Source organism: Topomyia yanbarensis, chromosome 2 (assembly GCF_030247195.1).
Source record: "Topomyia yanbarensis strain Yona2022 chromosome 2, ASM3024719v1, whole genome shotgun sequence".
Classification (NCBI taxonomy): Eukaryota; Metazoa; Arthropoda; class Insecta; order Diptera; family Culicidae; genus Topomyia; species Topomyia yanbarensis.
Genome location: NC_080671.1, coordinates 454,637,554 through 454,651,030, shown reverse-complemented (window position 1 = coordinate 454,651,030; position 13,477 = coordinate 454,637,554).

Below are 13,477 nucleotides of genomic sequence, written 5' to 3'. Positions count from 1 at the left end.
ATTTTTATATGGAAAAAGTAAAAAATACATGACAAAGTGAGCTTACCCTGTTCATAGGTTTCTAGAGTGCCACGCATCAACCGTTCTTACCTTTATTATGGGTAGTCTGGACATTGAAAATAGTGCCTGCTTGTCCGCGGTACCAGCTGGGGTACAAGCAACCATAGGAAAGATCGGGTAACCAACCCCGGTGAGACCATAGTCGTATGCTGACAGGGAAGGGGGGCTCCTCTTTTCGGAGGGTGAGTCCATCCGAGCGTCTGTTCCTCATGTTAGGTGCAGCTCAAAGCAGCATCTGTTCTCCATGTTAGGGGCGGCTGATGTATCGTCCACGTGTCAGCGTGGGACTCTAAACAGAGCTGATATGATGGTCCTCCGGCGAGACAGGGCGTTGGGGAAGACCCAACAAGCCGCCTTGGAAAACTAACCGTTAGGAACAATGCAGAAGAAAATACGAATCAGAACAATCGGCAAAGACCTACGCGACGAAATAAGGACTACGATTGGAAACTCGGAACATGGAACTGCAGGTCACTCTGCTTTCCAGCTTTCGACAGGATAATCTACGTCAAACTCCAACCACGCAACTTTGAAGTCGTAGCACTGCAGCAACTTTGCTTGACAGGACAAAAGGTATGGTAAAGCGGGCATCGAGCGGCTACTTTCTACCAGAACTGTGGCACCACCAACGAGCTGGGAACCGGCTTTGTAGTGCTGGGTAGGATGCGTCAACGCGTGATTGGATGGACTCCGATGAACGCAAGGATGTATAAGTTGAGGATCAAAGGCCGTTTCTTCAACTACAGCATCATCAACGTACACTGCCCACACGATGGGAGATCCAACGACGAAAAGGAAACGTTCTACGCGAAGCTGGAGGAGCTGTACTACGGCTGTTCGCAACGGGACGTGATAATCGTCATCGTTGATATGAACGCTCTGGTAGGACGGGAGGTAATATTTAAACCGGTAATCGGGCCAAACAGCTTGCACACCGTATCGAATGACAACGGCCAGCGATGCGTGAACTTCGCAGCCTCCCGTGGCATGGTAGTCCGAAGTACCTTCTTCCCCAGCAAAGATATCCACAAAGCCACCTGGAGATCACCTGACCAACGCACCAAAAACCAAAATGATCACGTTCTATTCGCCGGGCGATTCTTCTCTGATATCACCAACGTTCGTACCTACTGCAGTGCGAATATAGATTCGGACCACTATCTAGTTGCAGTATGCATGCGCTCAGTATGCATGCGCTCGACCGTGTACAACACTCGTCGTAGTCGGGCGCCAAGGCCTAACATCGCGCAACTTTGGGACGCCGGGGTTGCCCAAGACTTTGCACAGCGGCTGGAATATATCAGCCGGGGAAGTTAGAAGGATTTACCGAATTAATGTGGAAGAGATTGTCAACAGGTACAGCGACGTCTTCAAGCGTTATGGTCGGATGCCGGGTGAAGTGCGTTTGAAAATTGACTGTGATCCTGCATAATCCCGGCGAATTACTAGAAGGTATGGTTTGTAGCATTTTCTTGAACATTAAGAGCGTCCCTACCGGTAGTTTTAAACAGTAGCGCAGTTTCCCAAAATCCCAGGCCGTCTACCGTTTTAAGGAACGGCCGCGCTCCATGAAAATATCATAAATTTGCCTAACGAAGGGCTGAATGAGAACACATGTTGTTCCAAAAATCAGCCCTGCATTATGCAAGTTTTTGTGCAGGTTGAATATACCAGGTGCAAGTGGTGCCAAATTCACCACATTCCATAATATTCAAAAATTCTTTTTAGATTACAGAATTAATAAAATTGGCTTGGATCGAAGTAAGCGGTGTGTGCGAACGGACGCTTTTTTCGATTGACGTTTTTTTCTGAATATTTTCTATATTTTAATAGAGTAAGAATTGGTGAATAATGTTTTTGGTGGTGTCAAAATAGCGGCGACAGCGGTTAAAGTTCCGCTACTTCGAATATAGCTCTTCGTCAAAAACGATAGGCCTTAATTGGAAGCAGGAAACTCCGTGCTTCTTGGCGCAACGTCGGAGCGAATCCCCCAAACATCAACGCCATCGTCTTCAAGACACTAGTCGATTGCTTGATCCTGCTGCGGTTTGATCGGTTTGCACACTTTCGCGATAGTGTATCATTCTGGACAGATGAAAACTTGAAACATGATCACTGCACAAATCCTCGCTCCATGGGTTGCTGTCAGTGCACAGTGGTCCAGAATGCGAATTTAGCAGGAATTTTCACTTTTTGCTAAAATTAAATGACTTAGCCTTACAACATGTTTGGCAAAGTTGTTGTACTTTGCAAGGCCCTTCTTTTTGTTTAAACCGATGCTAGGGTGGTTCTAAATTTAGCAATATTTAAAATAGAACTTTTTAACGGTTTGAGATAGAGCTTTACTGTCTTCGATGAAGTTGTAGAGCAACACATTTTAGACAAATTTCCAAAGTTCAAAAGTTTCCAAAGACAAAGTTCTAACTTTTATATTTTCCATTGCACGAGAAATTCAAATGTATGCTTTAGGGTGTTCCTTAAAAAACGTTTTATTTCTATAACTTTTGAAGTTTTTATTTTACACTAAAGTACCCTTTGGACAACCTGAAGATTATTTTAGGGCGCATAATTTGCTTTAAAATACCAACTACTTAACTTTTCTCTTTTTAAACTTATAAGAACTTTTTTATAAAAAATATAACTTTTTCAAAGAGACTGTTACTGTTGCTTTCATATGAAATAGCATGCTTTGTAGTATAGATCACCAAGAAATGGCAAATACGAAATTTTTTTATATCTTGCAATATTTACTCAAAAAATAATTTATTTTTAGTAAAAAGTATATATAACTTTCTAACGAGCGAAGCTAGAGGTTCAATATATTAAGACAAATTGTTCTCCTTCAAAATATCTGAAAGAATATAGTGAAAGTGATCTTAATGAAAAAACAAAACTGCAAAAGTTATACAAATAAGCCATTTTTTAAGAAATATCCTGATTTTTTTTGGTAAATTTCTTGTAAAATGAAAAGTACACGACATAGAGTTTCTGTGTCTTCGACAAAGTTTTTGAAAATTTCATTTTCTTTAATTTTTTGGAAGACAACGAAGCTCTATCTCGTACCATTAAAAAGTTAATTTTCTGATTTTAAAAAAAATTAGAACCACCCTACCCACTATTTGAAAAAATAGAAAAGTATTGTAATGTGCAATATTTTATCATGAAAACGAAACTATATTTTTATATTGTTCACCGTGAAAGTAATTTAAACATAATACAAAGAGTCAATTCATGAAAAACCAAATTTTTAATATAACTTTTTCAGTTTTCATTTTTTTCCAACCTATCCTTCAGATGTTTTTCAGAGTTTTGAAGGCGAACATTTTCTTCTAATTCATCAGAACTCTAGCTTTTATTGTTCAGAAGATATAAGCACTTAATATTTCAAAAATAGATTTTTTTAAATCAATTTTATGAAATTTTAAAAAATATCGCATTCGCCATTTTTGCTCAATTATAGCTCTAATCATAACCTTATTTACAGTTCAATAAGAATTCCCTTTTATTTGTCCCAAATGAGTGATATTGTTATTCCAAACAAACCCATTTTTGGCGAAAAAGTGCTCATAACTTTTCAACGGAAATAGTTAGATATATGGTGCCATGAAACAAATTATTCGCCTTGAAACAATCTTAAAGTTGTCTGAAGACTACTTCAGTTGTAAATGAATGCAGTTATTGGAATAAAACTGTATTTCGAAGAAACACCCTAAGCTTCGACTTTAAATTTGTTGTAAAATAAAAGTATGGCAGATAGAGCTTACATGTCTTCAGCAAACTTTTCCAAAATTTGTCGTTCTACAACTTCGCTGAAGGTCGATTGGCTCTAGCTAGATTGATTAAAAAGTTAATTTTTTGATCTTGGAAAAATTAGAACCACCCTAACTGTTGTTTTAACAAAAAGAGGGGGCTCATAAACTACGAAAACTTCTCCAAAGACTCAATAAGGCTAAGTTGTTTAGTTTTAGTAAAATCTCAAAATTTCTGCAAAATTTGCATTCTGGACCACTGTGCAGTGGTGCAAATTTTCATTTTCAAATGCCAACTTTCAGTTCAATCAACCCCAACCATGATTCAAATTCAAAGCCTCCCTTAATCATTCACTTTCAAGCTGGCGGGATATTCATAACCAAACCGTACATCTTCATTTCAGATTGATACTTTTTCATTCACCAACCAAAGTTGTCATCTGCTCTGTAGAGGCCAGTTTAGGTTAAATGTTGAGATATTTTGCGTTTTCAAGCTTACATGGACAGAAAGAAGTATGTTCAGAGTAGTTTTGCTTGAAAAGCCTAGTCAATATCCCAGTACAGAGATATTCACAGGGTCAACGAAATCAAAAATGAATGGAAAATGATTGAGCAGTTCGGCTGTTTGAATGAATGATGCAAACGAAAAACTGAGAATTGAACATAGTAGGGCATGATTTGATATTTATTCTTCCATCAAATTCAAAACAACGTGGTGAAAATTTGCAGCTCTGGTTGCTGCATTTTTCTCAATCAATAAACTTGTATGCAGTCACAGTCCTTTTGTGGTGTATTTGGAAAGTTTTCCCACTCGCAACCGACAGTTCTACTCAAAAATAAATAACAATATGTGCAAGGTGACAACGAAGGTCTTAAAAGCAATGAAATAAAATTTGATGATACACTAAATACGTGTCAATTCCATGCGCACTTATTTTTGGCAAGGAATCGAAGATTTAATAATAATACTGATATAAATTTGATACTCGTATTATATTTAAGCGGGGCTTGCCGACGGGAAAATGATCTAGGAATGTACCGCTAGGACTCTGTCATTCTGAAATGGGTCATTGGAAAATCGGTAGAGCTAACACCTCCTACATCCCAAAATCAAGTTGTTTGCATGGGGAAGACCATATGTAGAAAACTTTTTTTCATAATACCGCGGCCGGCCAGTGGGATTTGGAAGATTAACCCACACACATACACAAACACACACACAGAGAATTGATAAAATTGGCTTAATGAGCCAAGGTTATCAATCATATTCTGCTTTAAAAATTGTCCGTGCGGAGGCTTATTACTACCGCTACGTTAATTAATTTCAAGCGCAAATAGCCAATACAAGTACTAGTTACACCAAAAGCTTGCTGAAAACCTTGCAGCGGCATTTGATATGCAGTTTGTGCGGCGTGTACGTTTCGGTGAATGTCTCAATATTATAACTCAAATACTGATCAAACAAAGCAAAATTAATTAACAGTTAATCGTAGTGTCATGACATGGCTGTCCCCAAAAATTATAACGCACCATAATTCAAACCAATAAAACGCAAATAGGCAGATGAAAATTCAGAATTATTCCTAAGAAATTCTCTTGTCAACAGGCCGCTCAATTTTCCACAAAAATGCGCACAATCATCCCTTTAGCCCCTTCGTCGAGACAAAAACGCTATAGACTTTTTGTATTGTCGCTAATTGAGCTATAATTAGGACCTAATTAGGCGGCTATCTCAGTTTACATCGCATACCCCGTAGGCGACGGCGGGACATCTAATCTGGCGGAAAAGTAGGGCAAGACCCTCCAGCGCAACGGCCGGCTTAATTTGAATTGAAGTTCGATGCCGATGTTCTTTTGCACCCTTTCTCGGGCACGATTATTAAGCAAATTATAGCCTATTAGCACCCTGTGCATACTTAGCGTAACGTCGTAACGTCCAGTCGGGTCGGTTCGTTCCAATTATAATGGTTTCAATTAGCATCCCGCAGTCACAAAACGGTCTTATGTTCGTGGAAAACGTCATTTTCCGTACCTGTTGCCGTTTGCGGCAACGCGATGAAGCATGTCACTGACCTGGTCATTCCGAAGGCAATGGCTATGGTTCGTTAGGCTGATGTGGGAGTAATCGGTTCGAGTGTTTGTGTCCACCAACCGACATACAAGGGAGCTTAGTTCTGTCTTCGGTTCAGTATCCGCTACGATGACGACGAACGTGGATAAAATCCTATTAGGCAAAGCCTAAGGGTTGAGCGGTCTGTGCCAGAGAAATGGTCAGAGGTAGCAAATGTCGGTCGACTCTCGACATGCCCCTTAAGGATAACTAGTTCGAAAGTGACCGGGGCATGGTGTGTTCCGCTCTTTGTCACTCAATTTCACAAAACGGATTAGGTTTACCGCAGACAGAGGCCGCCCCGTCTGGTTTGAATTTTCCATGTTCTTACCGCCGCTGAGTTCATTCGTTTGTTTGCACAAGACCTATACCAAATGAAGCAAAAGATTCCCCCGGCCAAGCTGATGACACTCGGCGAACGTACATATGAAGATTTATAATTACTCTTCCCACATTTACAGCGAACGGATGCGACCGATCTCCAGGGGGAACACAGAGTACATATCAAGAAGCAAGGAAATGCTCTTTCCGGTTTTCCCAGTGGGGACTGTCTACCCATATTTATCTATAAATATCAATGCGGGGGAATGGGACATCTTATCCTCTCGGCAGTGGTGGAACACTGGAAAATTATGAACAATTCATTTTCATTAAAATATTTCACCCAAACGACTACCACTTTCATGGCATTACTGGCCTGATAATCTTGTACTAGGGGGATTTGAAATGTCCTGCAAGAGTAGAAAGCATACCCGCTACACAGCTGAGATGCGAACTTTTGGTTGCAGACGGTTGAACAATGTTTTTTTTTGCTTTTTTATATTCATTATTTTATTTTTAGTCGTGCAGCTGCTAACTGGCATAGTCTTTTGCGGTAGACATAATAACAAAGCAGACTGCTTTCAAGATTTTGACTTGATCAGGCGTTAGAAAGCAGAGAAAATGAGCTGAAGCTCTTCTAATAGGGTAATTGTGTTTTGAATAGAGCCAGCGAAAATTTCGATCCATAAACACATGGATTGGAATATGTTCAAGTTCATACACATATGTGCATATACGGAAACGTTTGTTGGACTGATTTTAACACTTTTGATACACAAAAATTTACTCTAACCAAAATAACTCAACATTCTTATGAATCTTCTGTTTACTTAACAATCAATTTAATACTTCATGCATTCTTCTGATTCCCAATTACTTAACTCCACAAATAAGTAAAAAAAAGCTTCTTTACTCCTAATCATCGCGAACAATCAATTGCTAAACGCACATTTCGATTTCTAATTTCATTCAAAATTAGGGCCTTTGTGAGTAGTGGATTGCCTAACGAAAGGCGTTAGCGAAATCACACGAAAACCCTAGGTTTTTGTACTGGTAACAGGTGTTTTGAAACAGCTGATTATCATTACTGGATATTTCAAACTGTCAAAATGTTAGTGAAAAGTTAAAATCGTGCAAATCACGATTGGCAGTTCCGGTTTAAGGTGAAGATATGTGGAAGCCAGTAACGCACGCTTGTTGCTAGGCACCGACGCGCTTGTTTACGTCGAGAAAAACTGGAATTCGAAGTGAAAATTCAAACGCACAAATGAGAGTTTTCGGACATTTCCTTCGGTCATTGGCAGAAAATTTGAAGTTTAGTTAGTAAACGATTAAAGTTTCGCGGTTGTTTTTTCAGTAGTGTGTGATTAAAGTGCATTTGAAAAAGTGTTCTGAAAATGGGAAGAAGAAAAATAAGTGTTTTGAAAAGAAAACCCCAAATGAAGAGAGGTGATATTTTCGCACAAAAGAAGAGCTACAGATGGAATTCCGTCAAAAACTCAGGTTGATTGTATAGAATAATGTTCTAGCTTCCTCAAGTAGCAGTTTCGTGGACACCGGCAAGGTTAGTGTATTGAAAAACGTATTTTTATATTTGCTCGTGTCAGATACATGGTTAGGCAGGGGAGAGGGTGTGTGTGGCGTAAGAGCTATGTTGTGGCTCGCATGTATAATGTCCTTAAGGTGAAGATATGTTGAAGCCTTGTTGCTAGGCACCGACGCGCTTGTTCACATTGAGAAAAAATGGAATTCGAAGTGAAAATTCAAACGCACAAATAAGAGTTTTCGGACATTTTACTTCGGTCATCTGCACATTAGCAGAAAATTTGAAGTTTAGTTAGTAAACGATTAAAGTTTCGCGGGTGTTTTTTCAGTAGTGTGTGATTAAAGTGCATTTGAAAGTGTTCTGAAAACGGGAAGAAGAAAATTAAAAGCGTTTTGAAAAGAACCCCAAGTGAAGAGGGGTGATATTTTTGCACAAAATAAGAGCTATAGATGGAATTCCGTCTAAAACTCGGGTTGATTGTATAGGAAAATGTTCTAGCTTCCTCAAGTAGCAGTTTCGTGGTACACCGGCAAGGTTAGTGCATTGAAAAACGTATTTTTATATTTGCTCGTGTCAGATACATGGTTAGGCAGGGGAGAGGGGTGTGTGCAGCGTAGAAGCTATATTGTGGCTCGCATGTATAATGTCCTTAAATCTCTGAGAAGGCAGCCGAGTGTAAATCAAATTCCGCGACAAATTACCAAATTTAACCTAAATCCGCTCAGTTATTCGACGAAAAAGAGGGGAACCCACTCCGTGAGTCAACGGTAGTCCAAATTAAAGTGAACACGCAGAGTGGTCCCGAAACCATTTTCACATCGTTCGGACGCGTCAGAAAATGGCACCGGGCATAGCGACGAGTTAAATTCAACAGAAAAAATCCACAAAAAGTGGAATTAAGATATTAAGATTAAAAAGCTGATCAAAAGAAAGATTAATATTAGTGAATGATAAATATATTAGGGATAGAAAAATTAATATTAGTGAGAGAAAAAAATACCGGTTAGCGGTGAAAAGTCCAAATAATGAAAGTCAATATATACAAAGAAGAGCCAATAAAAAGTGAAAACCAAAATGCAAGCGAAAAACGGAAACAACAAAGGAACCATTTCCAAAAGAAAACAACCCGTTTTTCGAAAAAGCCCCGATTCGGAACATTTACCCAAAAAAGATCAGCTAAAGGGAAATATTATTACGAGATCTCAAAACCAGCCAGGCAAATAGAGCAAAACAGTCAGGCACAAACAAAGGTCGAAAACCCGAAGGCCAGGAAGAACAGTAGACCTATAATGACCCAGAGGCAGGGATTGGAGCAACGACTGCACAGCGGAGGCCTACAAATGCGGCAAACAGTACGGAGTTTACGGATTAAACGAGGACGAACGCGAATCCTGACTCCCAACAGAAGAACACAAACGAAGGATACACTACATATGCGGAAGCAGCTAAATTAAACGAAACAGATGCCAACAGTCGCGGAGGCATCGCGGGCTCCACTCCGGAGTCAATTTACCTAGAACGCATCGATACGGAGAAAGATTTTCCAAGGCATCCAGTAGTATTGGGAAAAATCCTTACCGGCAAAGGATTCACGGACAACCAGGAAATAAACAAAATTCGGAAAATTCAAAAACCTGATTCTTGTCCCCTTTAACTTGATTTTCTCCCCACAGAACCATTCTCTTCGTAAAAGATGTGCCATCAGAGTTCGACGACGATGAACTACGCGACTCTACAATAGCGGACACGGAAATCCTTTCAATTGGATAAGTCAAGAAACAGGAGAACAACAACCTGGTGAGTACAAATAACCTAAGAATCATGGTCGCGGGTTTAAAAGTTCCCAGATTCGTCAAAATAGATGGTTGCGCATTCCGCTGCGAACTATGCATCGTTCCGATTCATCATGACGCGTCAGTGTCAAACCTGCTGGAGATTCGGCCACGGAGCCAAAAGTTGTACTGGCAAGCTAAGATGCAAACTGTGCGGAAAAGGACACAAAGAGACAGACTGCGGACAGCCTCCGAAGTGCACCAATTGCAAGCGGGACCACCCAGCAAACAGAAAAGAGTGCCCGGAGAGAGAGAGAGAGAGAGAGAGAGAGAGAGAGAGAGAGAGAGAGAGAGAGAGAGAGAGAGAGAGAGAGAGAGAGAGAGAAAGAAGGCGGTGCATTCTAGCGGAGATGTTGGACAAACAGCTTACGTACAAGGAAGTAGAGGCTGACTATCCAAAGCTTTCCAACCGATTCAGCGGTCTAGAGGACCCAGACGGAGAAGAGTCTATAGATCTGGAGGAACTTCAAAGACGAAATACATTCAGTATCCGAAGTATTACCAGCCAAGATAGCCAATTCCCCGAGATGCGTCCAACGCAGCCGAACTTCAAAGAAATACCGCAAGGCAAGTCTCTAAAATAAACAGGCGATAAATGCAGTTGGAGATAAAATCCGATCAAAGGTACAGCGTTCGAAAGATGCGTGGATCAGCTGCGAAAGGACTTCATCGCAGAAATAAGGCACTGGAACTGGATCAATCCACTGAAACTGCTGCAGTTGAAAATTGGGAAAAAATACACGAATGACGATCGGAACTGTATTTGTATTTGTTTATTTGGGTTTTAACCATTAGGTCATTCGCCCGTCAATCGGAACTGGAAAGATCTGACGACATCCAGGAAATTATAGAACGGAACTTTGGACAACACCAAGAAAAAATTAAAGGGTTGTGTACAGGACACGACCACGGTGACATTAAAAATATAGCTTTTTTCAAGAGCGTGCAAATGAATTTTATCTATCACACATATCGACACACGTTCTTGTTCACTCGCCTGTTTTCATATGTTACAATTTGCTATATACCCTCCCCATTAAAACATAATTTATTGAAGGTCTTTTAACGGTAATCTATTAATTAATCAAGTATCTCACTAGGTGATTGGCATTATTTGGCTGATCCATCTAGTAAAAATAGGCTGGTCTGTCCAGAAAATATATTCAAAAGAAAAGTTCCATATTGAGAGCTGTGATGAGGAAACCCACGCCCGCCAACGGAAATATACAGATTCTCCATAAAATATGAAATTTCATTTTCCATTTAAATTTTCAATAATGTACTAATGAACTTAAGTAAACAATCTTAAGTTTAAGTATTTCTTAATCGATTAGTGGTGGAAAAATGAAATTATTTGATAAATTACATTGTTATGCAACGTTCGCACTACCAGTTAAAACGGGTTTTTATGCCATCTTGGTGACATTTTTCTTGTTGCTAATTATTAAAACGTGTTATAACTCTGTAGTGTAAACATTGTATTATTAAACCAATTCTGCAGCGTTTTATGTTATATAGGTGTTTTATGTGGTAATAGGACTGACATAATCATATCTTCAGTACAGCGGTTTGTTTCATAATTTAAAACAGATTTATTTTAAAATTTAAATTAGTATACCCAACTGTATTTGTTGTATACCTTAAAACGCAATTAGAACTGTGTTTTAAATACATAGGGTAGGACAGATATTCTGACTGGTTAAACTGGGAAAACAATTTTAAGTCCAGTAACGCTTAAGACATGGCTTGAATTTGAATCGAAAAAGAACACCCGCTTCAACTGCTGCTGGGACGGTAAGTTCTGTTTTAAAATTTTCCGTTGTGTGCAGTACGAAACAAAAGTGTTTGAAATTAGAAAACAAAAAGTTCTGCTGGGAATGTGATTGTTTCCGATGCAATTACACTCAGATTTTTCACGCAGGGGATAGAGGCCGTGTAAATGAAAACCGCATAAATTTTAAAAAAACGCGTTAATGAAAACCGCGTGAATTTCAAAATCCGCGTAAAAAAACCTGAGTGTACTCTCCTATATAAAATACTACGCTGCTGAACAGTGCAATAACTACAGAAGCATGTTTTCAGATGCCTTACTGATAAAAAACATATAACCGAAATATGAAAACCAATAGGCTCTTTACCCTACGCAGCTACAAAGCGCCGTAAACATGGATTAACAAGTTACAACGCACACGCATGCATAAAAATATATTTTTTTCAAACGCAACACTCTTAAGCAGCACACACCGTATTGAATTAAATCCAAACCACCCCGCCCACCCACTTTGCAAATCATTCTGTGACACCGTGCTGGTACCCGAAAAATCCGCACACGACCACCGCTGCCGAAAATGCATAGCGTCTACCGCTTATTGTAGTGCCCAGACGCTGCAGCCATGATCTTACCCGTTCGACATAAGAACAAAAACTGATTCAAACGGGTACGCGTCACCTCTATTTATAAACTAACCGTATATGGTTTAGTCATTTAGGTGCGAGTGTGTGCAAATGCCAACGTTACCGAAAATCGATAGCGCTTATTGCATCGCCCGGAGACGATGTTGTTCGTATGGGATAAGAGCAACAACTGATTTAAACGGACATGCGTTGCTTCTATTTATGACTTTTCGTGTTTCATTGAGCAACTAAGCTGCCCTCTTTTGACGGCTGTGTCTGAGAAATCTGCGTCACGAATAGTATTTTTCCCGTTTTTCGTGAACTTTTTAATTTTACCAATTTCTACTTTTATTGGGGAGATATTAAATTATTACCAATATTTAAGTTAGGTGTTTCTGAATCGGTTGGTGTATGAATGATTAAAATCCATCTAGTAATATCGGAGTTATAAGCGTGCAAACCTTACATAGTTTCGTTACATGGGAGATAGTTTAGATTTTAGAATGACACCTAGCCCCAGATAGTGGAGTAAGACATTTTTAATGTCAAAAAACACACAGAACAGCAGAAAGTTACAAAAGTGGGTTGTAAAAAGTTGAACATTCTTCAACATTATATTCAGAGCATCCGCCCCACAAAAACAAGAGAGAAGCTCCACCATTTTCCAAGGGAAAATGACATACAAATAGACAGACTGCAAGAGATCTGGCTAAAAGAGGAGGAACACTTTCGAATGCCGGGCTACAGGAAGGAAAGCGCTAGAAGAAACAAGGAAAAGCCCCGAATATGAAACAATCACCTTTGACGACTTGCTACCAAAATAATCAAAATAATCCGTCCACGTTCCTCCGGGACAAGACGTACACAAGGAGTGTATGAGCAAAATTGAAGACCTCTTCAAAGTTCTCCAAGATCTGCAAGGAGAAATATTGGTTAGGGGATTACAATAATAATTACAAGCACCGAGCCGCAAATCTTGAACAGTCGGTCGACTCTTTGACGATGGAAGTAAACTGATTTCATTCGATGACCAGCCCACTTCACTTCGAACGCAAACTGAACCAAGTGCAAAAACGGGGGTCATAGGCGAATGCGGTATCATTCGTGTGTTACATTCGTACTGGCTGCACCACACATACGCTCGCAATGTCAAGATGCAGTAAAGGATGAAAGGTAAAGAGTAAACCAAACTCACACAAACAAATTGCTGCCTAACATCCGTAGCATTCTGCTGCCAAAGAAGACCGAAAAAAATTAAATTTTTCGTTGCGCTGAAGACCAAGCGAAAAACTTAAACAGAATGTTCCGCCTCATGGCCATGCGAGTCGCGAGTGCGTATAGAACGAGTGTTATCAAGAGAAGGCTACGAGAGGTGCAAGAGAAGGCTACGAGAGCTGACTCGATAGTCAAATGGCCAAGTGACAACAGGATTGGAATAACTAGAAGAACGGAAGATGGATCCATC